Genomic DNA, 16,889 nt, shown 5'->3' on the forward strand with positions numbered 1-16,889 from the left:
TGCCATTTCGTGTACTATAGGACAAATGTTCTTGTGGCTCTGGGATTGCCCAGAGCGCAGGTCGTGTCCCGGCGGGTGCAGGTCGGAACGAAAGAAACAAAAACAGGCAGAAAAGCGCGAAGCGCCGACTCACGAAGGCTGGCCCGCAAGAAGGGCAGCGACGGTGGTGCATGTGGGACCCCGCGGGCCGCAGCCGCAGCCGCAGCTCGCGTCTGGGCGCACAGTCCGCCCCCCCCCCCCCCCCCATCCCGACGCGACTGCTTTCGCGGCCCCCTCCGCCGCGGCCGAGCCGCCATGTTAAAAGCCTTGTAGGGCGGTGGCGCGCACTTCACTTGTTTCACACGATCCTCAGTGCTCGGCACACGGGCACCACTCGCTCTGCTCACCGCCTCAGCGCTCCGCTCCTCGCACGACCACAAGTAAGTGCCGCTGAGCCGTGCTGCCCTTCCGGTGCCGCTAAACAGGTGACTGCCGCCTGCACTCACGGACCGCCGTCTTCGTGTGTCGGACTCGAGCGAGCGTGTGGAAAATTGCATCGAGGATTGACGTTTCGTATTGGACTTCCCTGCGAGTACGGTGGTGTTCAGTGGAAACCGAAGAAAGGTTAAGGCGTAAAGTCCCCATTGACATGCGATTCATTAGAGAACTATGCTCTTGGCCACTTCTAAGGGTGTCGTACCGGTATTTTCCGCAAGTGATATGTGGAGAACCAACGTAAAATCTAAATTATATCAGTTGTAATCAGCCACATTTATTCTACTTTCCACGAAACTTTTCGAAGTTATACTCTCGTCATCCCCCTCTGAAAATGCAAGTGATGTTCATACGACAGGAAAAGCAGCCTGTGCCCACTGAACGGCAGAGTCACAGGTTATGCAAACGTCTTACATACAAGACATCCATACCTTATTTACCCTTTAACTGACAATGTTGCCCTCAAGCAATAGTGATTTACAATAGACACTGTACGAGCGCTAAAAGCACTAACGTGTGGCAGTATTGCCCTCAGTCATCCACTGGCTATACGCATTTATTAAAGCACACCTCTGTGGTGTTTTGTCACCAGATGGCAGATATAAAGCGGAAAACACGATAACTGTTTCCTGCCGGAAATCACGTGTTTTCTTTTTTTCTTTTTTATTGATTTGTTTGATCGCGAATGAGAGGAGACTTCTATGCAGGCTTCGCCCGTTCACTTTTACAATATACAGAAACGTTTAAATTCATTTACATAAAAATGGAGTACTGTAAGGACTTAACAGCATACGAGTAACACCAGTATGCATTGAAATATGTACGAACGCATTTGTAAAAATAGTTTATTACATATGATAGAACCTCGATTTTTCTGAAATAAACTTTTTTCCAAACTTTTAAAGCTGTCCCAAATCAAGGATTAATTGACATGCATCGAGTTGATGACGGAGCAATAATTTCTTCGAAATGCGTCGTGGAAAACAGTACAAATGAGGATGGGTACAGTTATTTCCTTGTCCCAGTCGATATTCATAACATTTGTTTTTGCAAAAGAAGTGCGCCAGGTACACATTTTTATTTATTTATATTTCATCATTTGGGGCAAGATTCGGGGTCGCAGTGCCATTCTAAAGCGCTGTCATATAAACTGTGACCCCAAAACAAACCGCGAAATAATGAAATGTAAACGAGTAAAATTAAAAGAAAGCGTAGCTGCGGAGCTTCTGTTTCCAAAAAAGAAAAAAGAACTTTATCAATTACGGATATGCAAATGGAATTCTCCTTCGAAAATAATGGAGAATATCCTGAAATATTCATAAGTCACGGTCAAGCCTAACTTAAAATGTTTGCATTTAAAATAAAAATCAATCAGTATGACAGGGCGCGGATTATGAACGCCGAACCGCTTCGTCTTAGGCCCTGCGTTCCCATGCTCTAGTCAGGGATGCCATCGCGCTACAGAATTCACATTGCATACATAACTCGCTCGTTATTGGACTCTGTCAGGTATCTTGTTCCTCTGCATTGAGGATCTTCTGTGAATACAATGCTTTTCGCAATGAGTGAAACCGATGGACCGAGCAACTGATTCCGCAACGGTGTTGCGATGAGGTACGCTAGGACGCCCCAATTCTTCTTTTCTTGTCAACGTCTCACGTCTCGTCGTAAGAGGTGAGCGTTACCTTAATAGGTCAAGGATGGGCAAAGGGATCTGGTATGACGTTAATGAAGGGACCATAATCGCATTCACCTGATTTAGGTAAGATCTACAAAGCCTGTAGTCACGAATACTGCACAGCGATTCGGATATATCTGTTTGTGGATGTGGGTGCCGAGACCATTTGATTTGGCACGTTGATTTACAGAATATGTTTTTCTGATGTTACTTCTGCAGTAAATTTTACTAGTGTTCGTACTAAAAACGAACAGCCCAATTCTTGGGAGTCAGCAGGTATTCCTTTTAAAAAAATATATGCGAGGTCCTAAACTAACCTCTTAAGCATTCTAGCGTACTTCTTTATACGTTTTACTGCTGTACCAAAGAAAACGAAGAGTCTGGTTGCTAACTCCTTGTTAAAAAGAGTCAAGACCATTCTCTCACAACTTTTCTTCCATGGGCAGTGTTTACTGTTTCCATTTATTTACTACGGATTTCGAAGCAATGATGGCTTCATCTCCTGGCACTGTGATCTGTGAGATATAGATCCTGTAAATGTACCCCAGCATCCTCCACTGTGGCAATTATAAGATTGCCCAAGTGTATGCGAAACGTAGGACATAAAAATTAATGTCTGATAATGAAGTTTATTGGCCAAAACTGATAAAATTAAACAACATATTCAAAAACCCTGATTACTACAGTCTGCTGAAAAGAATCTTTTATTTAGGCATGGGTGTATGAAGGAAACACTAACACACTGTGATTTTATTGCACATTTATTCATGGGTTCCTTTACAGTTACAATATGGAATCGTTATTATGACTTTATTATACTGTATTTGAACCCATTACGAGCCTTTTTTTTATACGATGACATTTTTCTTCTGCCACTCTAGATTTTCCTTTATTTCTCTTCTGAAGGACGCATTTCGAAAAACAGCTGCAATTATCAAGTGTGTACTTTTTTGTGAAGTATGACAGTTTCAAGCGTCAAGTCATAGCAAGCGAAAAAAAACCTGATAATCGTAATAATCTGCCAAAACGCGCCGTGCAGAAAATAAAGAAAACTCGTGAGTTGTAACAGCAACAGCTATTGTATAACAAAGAAAACCATTATTATGATTATAGATTTGTAGAATTTTCAAAATGGTTCAAATGGATCTGAGCACTATGGGACTTAACTTCTGTGGTCATCAGTCCCCTAGAACTTAGAACTACTTAACTAACCTAAGGACATCGCACACATCCATGCCCAAGGCAGGATTCGAACCTGCGACCGTAGAAGTTGCGTGGCTCAAGACTGTAGCGCCTAGAACCGCTCGGCCACTCCGGTCGGCTGTAGAATTTTCTTTGACAGGAAGTTATATAGTAGTTTTACAGTATCAACTGGATTATGATCTTGCAGTAGCAGCTGGATTATAATCTTGAGGGAATGTAGGGTTCAGCATAAGAGCAGAGAGGTCAGCTGATCGCATTATTCATGTATGCGCTTCTCCGGCGGCCTCAGACGGACACCAATCGTCCGGCGCAGCGCGGGTCAGCTGTCAGCACACCTGAGCAGCATTTCTGAGACTAGCCCTCTATACTTTGCGTAACACGCCGATATTGGGCAAGCGTTTTGGGCGAACACCAAGGCTGCGTGCTGCGCGGCGTGACACAGATTCTGCGCCTGCGCAGAGCCGAGTTGGCCGGCTCCAGCTTTCCGGTGATTCGCCCCTCCCCTCCCCCATAACCCCCTCCCTACACGGCGGCTTCCACCGCGGCCAGTCACCCGCCGTGGCGCGCTTTCCTGCTGTTTGCTTTTTATTTACCTTTCACTTTCTCCTCCCGCTGCCGCTCCCCGCTTCTTGCTGCTCCTCTCCCTACTACTGGCCCATTTCTGGCGCGAGGGAAAACAGCCTAACCAGCAAGCTGGACTGCTAGCGAAATGCCGTTAATTACCGCCCTCTGCCGGCATGTAGCACCTCCGCGCCGGATGCGCACCGCCAATTTACGGGAAATGTCTACTTGCGTGCCTCAGGCGCCAAGTTTAATCGCAGCAAGTTTAATCTCAGCCATCTCGAGTTATTAAGACGAGGCGGAAAAATAAAAAGGCATTAAATTTCAGTTGTCCTTGCCCAGTGGCTGTCCTCGACTTCAAGGATGGCTAAGTAGGCCTAATTTTGGGCTGTTCTTCTCCATACTCTACTCCGCCCAAGGGTACGTACTCTTGTTCAGTCAATCTTCATTTACAACCGTCCGTATAAGCACGATCATGGTGTACGCTCACGTTGTTGTGGTGGTCTTCAGTCCGAAGACTGACTCGCCGCAGCTCTCCATGCTACTCTATCCTGTTCAAGCCTCTCCATCTCTTTATGACTATTACAACCTATATCCACGTTAATTTGCTTACTACTGTCGAACCTTTACCTCTCTCTGCAGCTTTTACTCCCCCACTCTAACCACCATGAATAAACTCACGATTCGTTTATACCGCACGATGTGTCCTTATCTATCCCCTCTTTTAATCACGTTATGCCACGCATTTCTGTTCACCCCGACTCCATTCAGCACTTCGTCATTAGTTACCTCACTACCCATCTAATCTTCTCTTGTAGCATCACATTCGAAAACCTGCTCTCTTCTTGCCCAAACTATTTACCGTCCATGTTTCATTTCTGTACAAGGCTACACTTCAGACAAAGGGCTTCAGAAAAGACATCCTAATGCTTAAACTTATATTTGATGTACGAAAGTTTCCCACTTTCAGCAATGCTTTTCTCGCTATTGCCAGTTTTCATTTGCTATCCTCTCCATTCTCCTCTCTACTTCAGGCATCGTCCGTAATTTTGCTGCCCAAATTGTAAAACTCATTTATAACTTTTAGGGTCTACTTTCCTGATCTAATTCCTCTGGCAACACCTGATTTAATTTGCTCCCGTGTATTTTTAAATTCCACTTCTATTTGGATGCTTGTGTTTCGAACGCTTCGCATCCCATAAATGAGATTATTTTCCGCTAAGTGTACCGTTAAATTTTTCTCTTTTCTGTTGCAATACTCTGGATTTGTTTTCCTTTCTGCTTTTTTCTTCTTCAATTCTCTCGTCGTAACCTGCTGTTAACCTTCCTTCAGCAACACAATTCTACGGTTATGAAACTGAACAACATGAAATTAACTCGTATTACTTCCACGTATTATTTTTCAAACACCCAACATGCTGCCCCTAGCTCCTACCCATGGGTTTTATGCAACACACAACGCCTTCAAATAGCCGCGTGGTCTGGGGCGTCTTGTCACGGTTCGCGCGGCTCCCCCCGTCCTCTCTCAGGCATGGGTGTGTGTGTGTGTTGTCCTTAGTGTAAGTTAGTTTAAGTTAGTTTAAGTAGTGCATAAGCCTAGGGACCGATGACCTCAGCAGTTTGGTCCCATAGTCCTTACCATAAATTTCCAAATTTTGCCTTCAAACATCAAGTGCAAGATTTTTCATACTGTCTCGTTCGCTATGAGCAAACTATTACTCCTACAGAAAAAATGAACAAGACCTTTTTTGTAGGAAATTTAACGAATTTAAATTTTGTACTGGGATATGTTTTCAATAGAGGACTTAGTTCTCGAATATTCAAGAAAAACATACAAAGGTGACCTTCAAAACGCGTTTTTCTTGAATAACTGGAAAGCTGCGGCCTCCAGCGACATTTGAAGGTCGTTGCATAAAACCTACAGTTAGCGAGAGCTGAATCATCCCGTATAGTGGTTCGTATTGTATTTCCACACAGACTACAACTGTGTACCGAATGTGAATCGAACACGTGATGAAAATTTTGGTTCCAGAATTACACAGTCAGGAATATTCATATTAGTAGACACTTCAATGTCAAACAAAGATATTTTCTCAGAATTATTTAACTTATGATGCAGGCATCACTAAGTTCGTATGAGACTGAGAAACAATGACCCAAATATTTCGACCCTGCTCTTAAGCCGATCGATTCCACATTTGCATTATCGGATGTTTATACGTATCGGCGAAGGTGGGGCAAGTGCGTAAACACTGGAGTCGTGTTTGGGTTGAAATCCCGTGTTTCTAACTAACCCGTGGCCATTCTATCTATCATACCAGAGTGACTCGGTATATGTCCTCATTGTCAGGACAAAGACCGCAGTGGGGCGGCAGATGTATGTTATTAATGGAGAACAATCACTTATCACTTCTTTCTCCTTTGCCAATATTTGATTATTGAGAAAAATACCAAGTTGTGCAGGAGTCTGCAGACCTCATTCAAGTGTTGGGGCCCATGTACTTAATGGACAAGGAAATGATGGTAAATGCATGCCACCATAAGGGCAGTGTATTCCAACGAAACTTCGAGTGAGTACACTTGTTCTATCCCGGGTAAGTTCAACAGATACAAGCCAAAGAAGTTATTCACAGAAAAACACACACACACATTCACCTTGCGTTTGTGGGAACCCGACGGGTGATCCGTGAGGGTGAAGGCAGTATTCACTGAAACTTAAATTCTCCACGGCAGATACAAATGCCGTGCTCGCTGGCGGCCACTGGAGCCTTTGCCTTTCACTCGACAGCCTGGCCGGCAATTTTATAGCAGCCGCTCATCTGCCACGCTTTCCTCCGGCAGGGCGGTCTGCGCCAAACCGTCATTTTGAATTACACGCGACTGGAAGCCGGGTGTGCAGCACGGACACATCAGTTACCGAAAATGTCCCGTTATTTTCGCATTTGGACATTTAATGGGGCACTCATCGCTTGCACTTCGTTAACCCCACACACCGCAGCTGCGTAATGAAATTTAAGTTCTACATCTACAAACAGAGTGTTTAAAAAAGTATCACATTTCTACAAGGGGTAGTACAGATGAAAACTTAAAAAAAAGTTCCTGTAATGATACGTCTAGAAACCAACATCTACATTTTATTTACAGATGAGGCAAGATTCACAAAGTATGGTATAGTAGACTACTACAATACGCACTTGTGAGCATACGCAAATCCTCGAGCAGTCAAGGAGCTTCAGTATCAATGTTTGATCAGGAACTGTCGGTGATAGATTGACGGGGGTCGTATACTTTGACAAACAGATGAACAGGTGCTTTGTATCACCCATTTCTGCGATGAATTACCAAAGCTATTGGAGAACGTTACCCCTGTAGGGAGACAATGACTGTGGTTTACACGCGACAGTACACCACACATTTTCTTACAGATCGTGCGACAGTACCTCACCGTAATGTTTAATGGGCAGCACATTGGCCAGTCAATGCCAGCAACGTGCTCTATAATAGGGCACCCCGCGTAACTGGGCGTTTTTCATTGGCCGGAAGACGTCAGTGGCGCATCGCCTCCAATAGGTGCGTGAAAGTCAGTTTCTGGTCCCTTACTGTGGTGGTTTCCCCCACACATTTTTAACTCGCACACCCTCGTGAAAGCCACCTGCAGTTGTGATTGAAACATTGGTTCATCAGTTTCCAGCATGACGCGATGTATAACACAAAAGAATGTTGTGGAAACTGACTCTGAACACGAAAACCTAGTAAAGTATACGCACCTACTAGTACGCGCAGTGTTTCCGTGAGAGATTTTTTTGCAAATACTTCTTTGCGCCGGAGGCGGTGCCGGCATCACCACCTGAAATTAGTGAGTCATTAACTAACCGTACATTCCGTCCCTAGGAGTGATGGCGATACTTAAAAATGTTCTCATAACAACATTACAATCAAGATTATCCAGTAGTTTCTCTTAGTAAAAAAAAACAATTACAACTGTAAATATTTTGGCACATTGTTCCCGTTAAATATACTTTACACATATATAACATTTCAATTTTTTGTTTCCAAACGATGGAATACGTCCCAGAAATAAATTAATATTGTTCCAATCTCTTGGTTCTGATCAAGGTTTTCGGAAGGTTTTCCTTAGTTGTAAGGCGAAGTCCAGAACTGGTAATCCCCTCCCTTTTATTTCCAATCGGGATCCCCCAACTGCGCCACTACCAGCTTGTCTGATAACTCACTGAATATGACCGCGACTCCTGGGCCGGGTGTCGCACATCCCGCTCCAATCCTTGGAGTTGAGAATGAATGGAGTTTTTAAAAAGTCGCATTAGAGTGCCACTTTCTCTTTTTTAGAAGCTAGTTAACCAACACCGCTACGTGGCCAATTCAAGTGTCGACTGGAGTATGTCAATAAAGTGCCAATTATGCTTAGGACACCTGCTAACAGAAGCTGAGATAACTAAGTGAACTTTCACAAAACTTTGCAGTTGATCACGACCGGATCCCACCAGGTGACGTAAAAACTACACGCCAACGAACAACACAAGGTTTCAACTTCACACTGCTGTATCGGGAGAGTTGTTTTCTTCCTTGCGTGCCACAAACATGTTGCCCATGATTCACATTAATGATGGCAGTGATGAACTGCAATATTTCTTTAGATTTCTGGGACAACACGGCTAGGTGACATGAGACATTCAGGGAATAGATTAACGCTTAACTGCAACAAAACGCCATGCACACATTTCACGACATGAAACTCTTGTAATAACGATGTTTCATTATCACAAGTTGATCAAACGACTGAAGTAGGTGATAAGCGCTTTTCGTAATGTCAGGTTCAAGATCTTGTGAAGAAATGAATGCTGCTTTACTACAGGAATAATTTCCACTGTCTGACACTGAAATACGAAAGCATGTTTACATCGATTACTTTCACTCTATTAGCCCCTATGGTATCGTATTTTGGGGCAACTCTTCACATTCATGGACAACATTGTTATTCCAGAAAAGGGCCGTCAGGCGGATCTGCGGTGTCTTCGTGAACTTTGTGTAGGCCGTTGTGCACGTGTCGCGGAATTCTTTGTCATCCTTATGCATACACTCCATGATGGAGTTTGTAGTTGTCAATATTGACTCACTCAGACGAAACTGGAGCATTCCGTGAATACTAAACTGTAAAACAATACAACACTACCTAAAGCACTCTACGGAAAGGTTTGCGCTATTCAGCGGGTTTTACAGGCATCCAGCAGGACTAAAAAATGTGTAAAAAATTCCAAGGCTTCAAATCAAAGTTGGAAAGTTTCAGTGTAACACACTCCCCGTATTTTGTACTGAAGTTCCTCGTAGTAGGTGAGAATTTTTCTCTCCAATGTGTTATTGATTCCTATACTTTCTCATTCTTTTTGTTTATAAATTTTCCAATCAGCATTCCATGCACTCCACACTGACTCCTTCCATAATCAGTAAACTCTGGGTCGAATGGTTCCACGGAATCTGGTAAATATATTAACAAAACAGAACAATTACAAGTGCATCTCTCAACGTAAGTCACAAGGACACTAAGACCTCCTCAAGTAGAATCTAATGTCTTCAGACAGAAAGTACTTCTTTTTTTTAGGAGAATAAAAACGACTGTGAGATGGTTTAATACAAACTGGACCTTCGAATCGATCGTATTTTGGAATCTCAATGGTCACGTTAAGAAACGAAGAGAAAATACTCGTCTCTCACGTTTGCGACGACGTGTAGGGATGTCTGCGCAGCACGTGGCACTGCTTCTGTTAGTCAGAGCAGCGTTCTTGCGGCTACCTAAGAAGCAAATGATGCAATAGGTATCCGTTGTATAACCGGCCACGAAAAACCGGTTGCCGACGAAAGAAAATGTTGCGAGAGCTGCTCCACCAGAATATCTTACGGGCTGTTATCCCCTATTTCAAGTTCTACATCTCTCCAACAGAGGCAGATTTTCACCGTCAGTTTTCTTTAATTCATTTTCGCCGATTTCTATAACGTGGCACTATTTTACAGTTTTTTATTGCAGCTCGAAAGAATCTTCAAATCTGTTGTTTCCATAAGTACCTCTTTCCTGACGCTCTGCTACAATCTTTCGATAGTAAACTGCCGATATTACAGTCTAGCTCAAATTTTCATTTATTATAACAGATATCCGGTTTCGGTTTTATAGTCGTCATCATTTCCTATGGAAAATAGAAACAAAGCTATTTTAGAATATGTGAAACATTAGTATGCACACCGAACAGAAGTAAGCTACCTTAAAAACGTAGAGGCGTTGAGGATGCGTAGTTGTAAAATGAACTAATTCACAAGAGGTCTGATACTCAAGTAATGGGAAAAAATTTCAAAGCTTTGAGCTGGTGGCGCTGCTTTCCTTTTCTGTTATTTCTAGTACTATGACATTTACGCACCTGGCAAAGAAATGGGTTGTGGCCTCAACATTTTGCTTTGATTGTAGGCCCATCTTGAGTCTCACACACGTTTGTTCATGTGTATTCTCTCTGCATTCTGCAGCAGATTTTGAATTACATGGCGCACTCGACGTATAACAAATTATAATTACGCTGTAATCGGGGAATTCGACATCAGACTGCCTTTTCACTGTGGCTCCCTTGTGCAAAAGTGTATGCTTACAGCAAAGAAAAAACTCAAAGATTAACGTATACTGCTCAAAATAAAAGCTGAAATCCTTATCGATGGAAACCATCCCTCCGACGTTAGTAATGTCTCACCAAAACATACGAAGTCTTTTTAAGAATTCAAAGACATTGCTGATGTACGTGTTAATGAGAACAACTTGGCACGAAGATATAATACTTTCGAAAAATTTCTCACCATTAATCTTGATAACATTTCCAGCCAAAATCACAAATTATTTGAAATGTTACGCTCATAACATGCGATCTTCATGCAATATGACACATTAACTGCGATATAGGATACGCTTCCCTAAATACTGTCTGTGCGTACAGGAGTGCAAGGCCTTGGAATCCATTACCCGTTAAGTGAAAACGGCAGGTCGAAAAAGACTTGCTAAACAGGTCAAAACCGCATACCATCGAACATTAAACGAATTTGTTCCAATTTAGACAATTCCGGTTTTTCTATCATAGATATACTTCAGCTGTTTAAACTAGGTGACTAACAGCCATTAACTGTGCTGATTATTTTTCTGAAACCTGGTAGAAAAGCAGACATACAAATATAACTAATAAAAATGCTACTCATGTAAGAGGGAAAAAACATCGCCTTGACCAGGTTATGATTTATTGATCACAATCTAAAGAAACATTCATTTTAAAAAGATGTAAATTGTTAATGTTATGAAATTATCACTAAAGTAAACGTATAACAAATATGAGACTTCTTGGAAAATTAATATATCTTCAGCATTAGATACTCAGAAACATCAACCGAGAGACAGAAATGTTCCATGCCCAGCAGATCTGGCAGTGGTCGAAAGGAAACCCTGCTTACGTGTTGTATCGTCCAGGAAATTGATTCTCAATGCAAGATGCTGACAGTTTTATAACAAAAAAATTAGTTACTTCGTGATAAATTTTTACTGAAGACCAATATCCCATTAGCTCTGTCAACGACCGAATGTTCTTAGTGCGTCTAGTGAAAGAGCACATCGGACATTTGCAAGAGGTACATAAAAACTGACAAGAATTGTATACAGAAGAATGGAAAAGGAAACTGAGGTTCTGTCACATGGTGATTAGTTTGGCTTTAGGAAAAGTAACGCTTAGTAATGGAAGCAAGAGTTAAGAAAATCGTGAGCCGTTCATAGGATTTCTCTTCGTAGAAAAAGCATTCGACAACGAAAAATGGTTCATGATGCTCAAAGTTCTCAGAAAAATAAGTACGCTATAGGGAAAGACCGGTTATATACAATATGTACAAGAACTAAGAAGAAACAAGAAGATTGGAAGATCAAAAACGAAGTACTCGGCTAAAATGAGATGTAAGACGGGAACGCAGAGCGTCACTCCCATTTTTGAACCTATACATCGAAGCAGCAAAGATGGAAATAAAAGAAAGGTATTAAAATTCAGAGTGAAAGGATGTCTTGGTACGATTCGCTGCTAATATTACTATCCTCAGTGAAAGTGAAAAAAAATTACAGAAACTGTTGAAAGGAATGAACAGCCTAATAAGTACAAAATCTGGATTGGAGAAAAACGGGAAAAGACATAAGTAGTGAGAAATAGCAAAAATCATAAACGTAACATAAAATTGGTGACCACAAATTAGATGAAGTTAATGAATTCTGCTGCCTTGGAAGCAAAGTAACACATGACAGACGAAACAGGGGGAACATAAAAAGCAGAATAAGGCAAAGAGAGCATTCCTCGCGAAAAGAAGTCTATTATTTTTAAATACCGGCCTTTATTTGAGGGAAAAACTCCGAGAATGTACGTTTGGAGAACGGCATTGTATTGTAGTGCATCATGGACTGTGGGTAAACCGGAATAGAAGAGACTCCAAGCGTTTGAGATGTGGTGCTAAAAAACGATGTTAAACATTAGCTGGACTCATCAGAAATGCGCTCGCTCTCAGCTGTAACAGCGAGGAAAGAAACTTATGGAAAGCACTGGAAAGAAGAAGGGACAGGATGATAGGACACATATTACGACCTCAGGGAATGGACCCGTGATACTTGGGGGAGATGTAAAGGATAAAAACTGTAGATGAAGACAGAGATTGGAATATATGCGTCAAATATTTGAAGACGTTGGGTTCAAGTGTTACTCTGACATGTATAGATTGTCACAGCAGAGAAAATCGCACATTTCGCATCAAACCAGTCAGAAAACTGACGAAAAGTTCGATCCTAATCGTACCACAAGTTTGAATGCACGTTTACGTAAAAGAGACACTCTCATTATTCCGGATCTTTCTATTGAAAATAAAAACTTTTTAGTCAGACGCTTAAGTTTCTGTCCCCATTCATTTAGAAGACACATTCATTTGAAATCAAATAGACGTTTTTGAAATAGTCTATATTCAGATGTGCTTCATCGAGTTCATTTAGCCTTCACACAAAAAACGACGTCTTCTCAAACTTCGGACCGCGAGGCGACCATGGGCGACCTTGCGACGGCCACCAGTGGCGCCACGATGTGGCGGCGCGCCGAATCACTGTCGGTGTCGGCACACGGTCATTGGGTCAGCGGGGGATTTCACTTTCTACCTTTCGCCAGCAGTTAGCGCCTGCGTGTCTGGCGGCACGCTACCCGCGGCACACATTGGTCCATACAGCTGAGACCGTTACATTTAACTTTCCAAATGAGGATACGCGCTAAACAATCTGCTGATAAAAGAACTAAAATTGAACTTTTTGTCCTCATTCCTTATCATATTTGAGGTTGCTTCTATGCACACAGAAGTTAATTTGTACAATTGTAGTGACGGTATCAATTTTCATCGTCTATGTTAGGTCTATACAAGGGCGTTGTACTTGAGGACAATATTATGGAAATGGAAGAGGATGTAGATGAAGACGAAATGGGAGATATGATACTGCGTGAAAAGTTCGATAGAGCACTGGAAGACCTGAGTCGAAACAAGGCCCCGGGAATAGACAACAATCCATTAGAACTACTGACGGCCTTGGGAGAGCCAGTCCTGACAAAACTCTTCCATCAGGTGAGCAAGATGTACGAGACAGGCGAAATACCCTCAGACTTCAAGAAGAATATAATAATTCCAATCCTAAAGAAAGCAGGTGTTGACAGATGTGAAAATTACCGAACTATCAGTTTAATAAGTCACAGCTGCAAAATACTAACACGAGTTCTTTACAGACGAATGAAAAAACTGGTAGAAGCCGACCTCGGGGAAGACCAGTTTGGATTCCGTAGAAATGTTGGAACACGTGAGGCAATACTGACCTTACGACTTATCTTAGACGAAAGACTAAGGAAAGGCAAACCTACGTTTCTAGCATTTGTAGACTTAGAGAAATCTTTTGACAATGTTGACTGGAATACTCTCTTTCAAATTCTAAAGGTGGCAGGGGTAAAATACAGGGAGCGAAAGGCTATTTATAATTTGTACAGAAACCAGATGGCAGTTATAAGAGTCGAGAGGCATGAAAGGGAAGCAGTGGTTGGGAAGGGAGTGAGAGAGGGTTGTAGCCTCTCCCCGATGTTATTCAATCTGTATATTGAGCAAGCAGTAAAGAAAACAAAGAAAAATTCGGAGTAGGTATTAAAATCCTTGGAGAAGAAATAAAAACTTTGAGCTTCGCCGATGACATTGTAATTCTGTCAGAGACAGCAAAGGACTTGGAAGAGCAGTTGAACGGAATTGACAGTGTCTTGAAAGGAGGATATAAGATGAACATCAACAAAAGCAAAACGAGGATAATGGAATGTAGTCGAATTAAGTCGGGTGATGCTGAGGGAGTTCGATTGGGAAATGAGACACTTAAAGTAGTAAAGAAGTTTTGCTATTTGGGGAGCAAAATAACTGGTGATGGTCGAAGTAGAGAGGATATAAAATGTAGACTGGTAATGGCAAGGAAAGCGTTTCTGAAGAAGAGAAATTTGTTAACATCGAGTATAGATTTGAGTGTCAGGAAGTCGTTTCTGAAAGTATTTGTATGGAGTGTAGCCATGTATGGAAGTGAAACATGGACGATAAATAGTTTGGACAAGAAGAGAATAGAAGCTTTGGAAATGTGGTGCTACAGAAGAATGTTGAAGATTAGGTGGGTAGATCACGCAACTAATGAGGAGGTATTGAATAGAATTGGGGAGAAGAGAAGTTTGTGGCACAACTTGACTAGAAGAAGGGATCGGTTGGTACGACATGTTCTGAGGCATCAAGGGATCACAAATTTAGCATTGGAGGGCAGCGTGGAGGGTAAAAATCGTAGAGGGAGACCAAGAGATGAATACACTAAGCAGATTCAGAAGGATGTAGGTTGCAGTAGGTACTGGGAGATGAAGGAGCTTGCACAGGATAGAGTGGCATGGAGAGCTGCATCAAACCAGTCTCAGGACTGAAGACCACAACATGTTCAATTGTTAACACTGTGTCCGAGATTATATTAGCTAAATTTCGTATTTGTAATAATTCATTAGCACCTTGTTGGAAGACTCAATGTGGATAGTAATATTATAAGCTTTTTTTTTACTTTAATTTCGGCCCTCTTACATTAGATACCATTACATCTCATAGCACTAAATTACGACAAGCCTATCGTTTTCTTGTATTCCACGCGTCTTCAAGATTCGCGATACTTACTTATTTTGAAAGACTCAGATACTTGTTTCCTTCAGATTCGTTGCACTATTTTCTGGTTCTTCTTTTCTGTACTTTTTTGTTTTATGTTCGGTTATTATAACCGCAGTTTACCTCATTGGTGATTCTAAAATATATTCTATATTAGGTGTATTTTGATTCGAGAAAAGAAAATGTTGGTAAAACTATGAGTAAATTTCCTAATGAGTGATCAATACTAATGTCGCACGTATGTATTTTGACTACCGGCGTTGGTAGTATGTCTTCAAATGGCATTGCAAAGGAATCATGGCGTGAAATCTAACTAATGTACTTAGTATCTGAAAGAGCAGTTATTAACATATCTCGAGCGGCTATACTCAAAATATCAGATGAATTACAAGTTTTGAGAATCAGAGAGACATTTTACTAACGACATTTATGGTTACAGTGTGATATTTATAGAGAGTGTTGTCGATGATCATAGCTATGTAGTCACCCATGCGCGTAATAAAGGTGTAACTGCCCTCACTGACACGGTACATACAGAATTGCCGTCTGCTGGAACACACTAAAACCGCGACAGTAGTACATGACTCGGAAAAAAATCTTCCTTTTGGGCTTAGCACTTCAAAACTTTGAGTACATCCTGATTTCACTTACTTGTCCTTAACTGTGGTGAAAGTCCATGCATACATGCGTGAAGGAAACTAACGGATCGCTGGTAATGTTGATGGGCGAAACGAAGAAACTAGCTGGGTTTTTCCCCATTTAGGGGCGGGGGGGGGGGGGGGGGGGGAGTCGGTTGGAAGTTGCTAATTAAACTTGTTCGCCGGGATAGCCACGGAGAACATAACATTACGGTGGGAAACTACCAAGCTGGAAAGGTACGATTTCGCAATTGGAATGAAAAACAGCGACCTAAATGGATGTTCTTCACTCACAGACCAACTGCTATGTTGGCATTTCCCGGTAGCCTTCATTGTTCCAGCGGCGCTTGTGCTGGCTTTTTTCAAATCTCAGAACTTGTAAATAACTTACGTGCAGTACAGTGTCCAACGAAGAACTACGGCTCAATTTTTTTCCGTTGCGCTAGTGAAATCATGAAACAAACTCTCAGAAAACGCCAGACGTTAATCAACTAGCAATTTCAGTTAGTTTATTTTTTCGTTTTTTCGGTTCTTACTGAGTTAACTGACTTGGGAGTTTCGTAAGAGGGAAGACCCAATTCCAGTATGACTCACTCACGTTCGCCGACGTCACTGTTAACCTATGATTAGTGCTAAAAACATCTACCCACATTGTACTCTAAATGCTCAAATCACCGTTGAGTATATTAGCCGACAGAACGTTAAATGCCAACTCTACTGCACAGCCAACGAACTTCTCAGGTTGGCATGTACTACCCCAGACGAGTCTCTTCGTCAGTTGCCTATCAGTCTTTGGCTACTTTCAGTGATTTTACAGACTTAACAGACAATATACAGCTTCTAACATGAATACAATAAACCGTGAATAAGACAAACTAAGAAACAAGTGACAGGAAATATTTACTAACAACGTTCCAGACTCGCTCTCATTTTCTATCTTTTGAAATGAAGTCCTTTTATTATGTTGAGAAAGCAATGATTTACAACTCTTAAATACTTTTCAAAAATGCAGAGTTGTTCATATGTACCACTGATGTTTCGGAAGACGAATGTACGAAACCACAACACCGACAGAA

The 16,889-nt window shown here is 41.9% G+C and overlaps 1 protein-coding gene across 2 annotated transcripts in view; it reads left to right on the forward strand.

Moving 5' to 3' along the window:
- The first annotated feature begins 298 nt into the window (after positions 1–298).
- Positions 299–16,889, forward strand: part of LOC124606871 (putative lysozyme-like protein) — a 154,509-nt gene continuing 137,918 nt past the window's right edge. For both annotated transcript variants that reach the window (XM_047138959.1, XM_047138958.1), the window contains exon 1: positions 299–419. The gene's annotated coding sequence lies outside the window, so the exon portion shown is untranslated. The remainder of the gene's footprint in view (positions 420–16,889) is intronic.

The sequence above is a fragment of the Schistocerca americana genome, chromosome 3 (genome assembly GCF_021461395.2).
Source record: "Schistocerca americana isolate TAMUIC-IGC-003095 chromosome 3, iqSchAmer2.1, whole genome shotgun sequence".
Classification (NCBI taxonomy): Eukaryota; Metazoa; Arthropoda; class Insecta; order Orthoptera; family Acrididae; genus Schistocerca; species Schistocerca americana.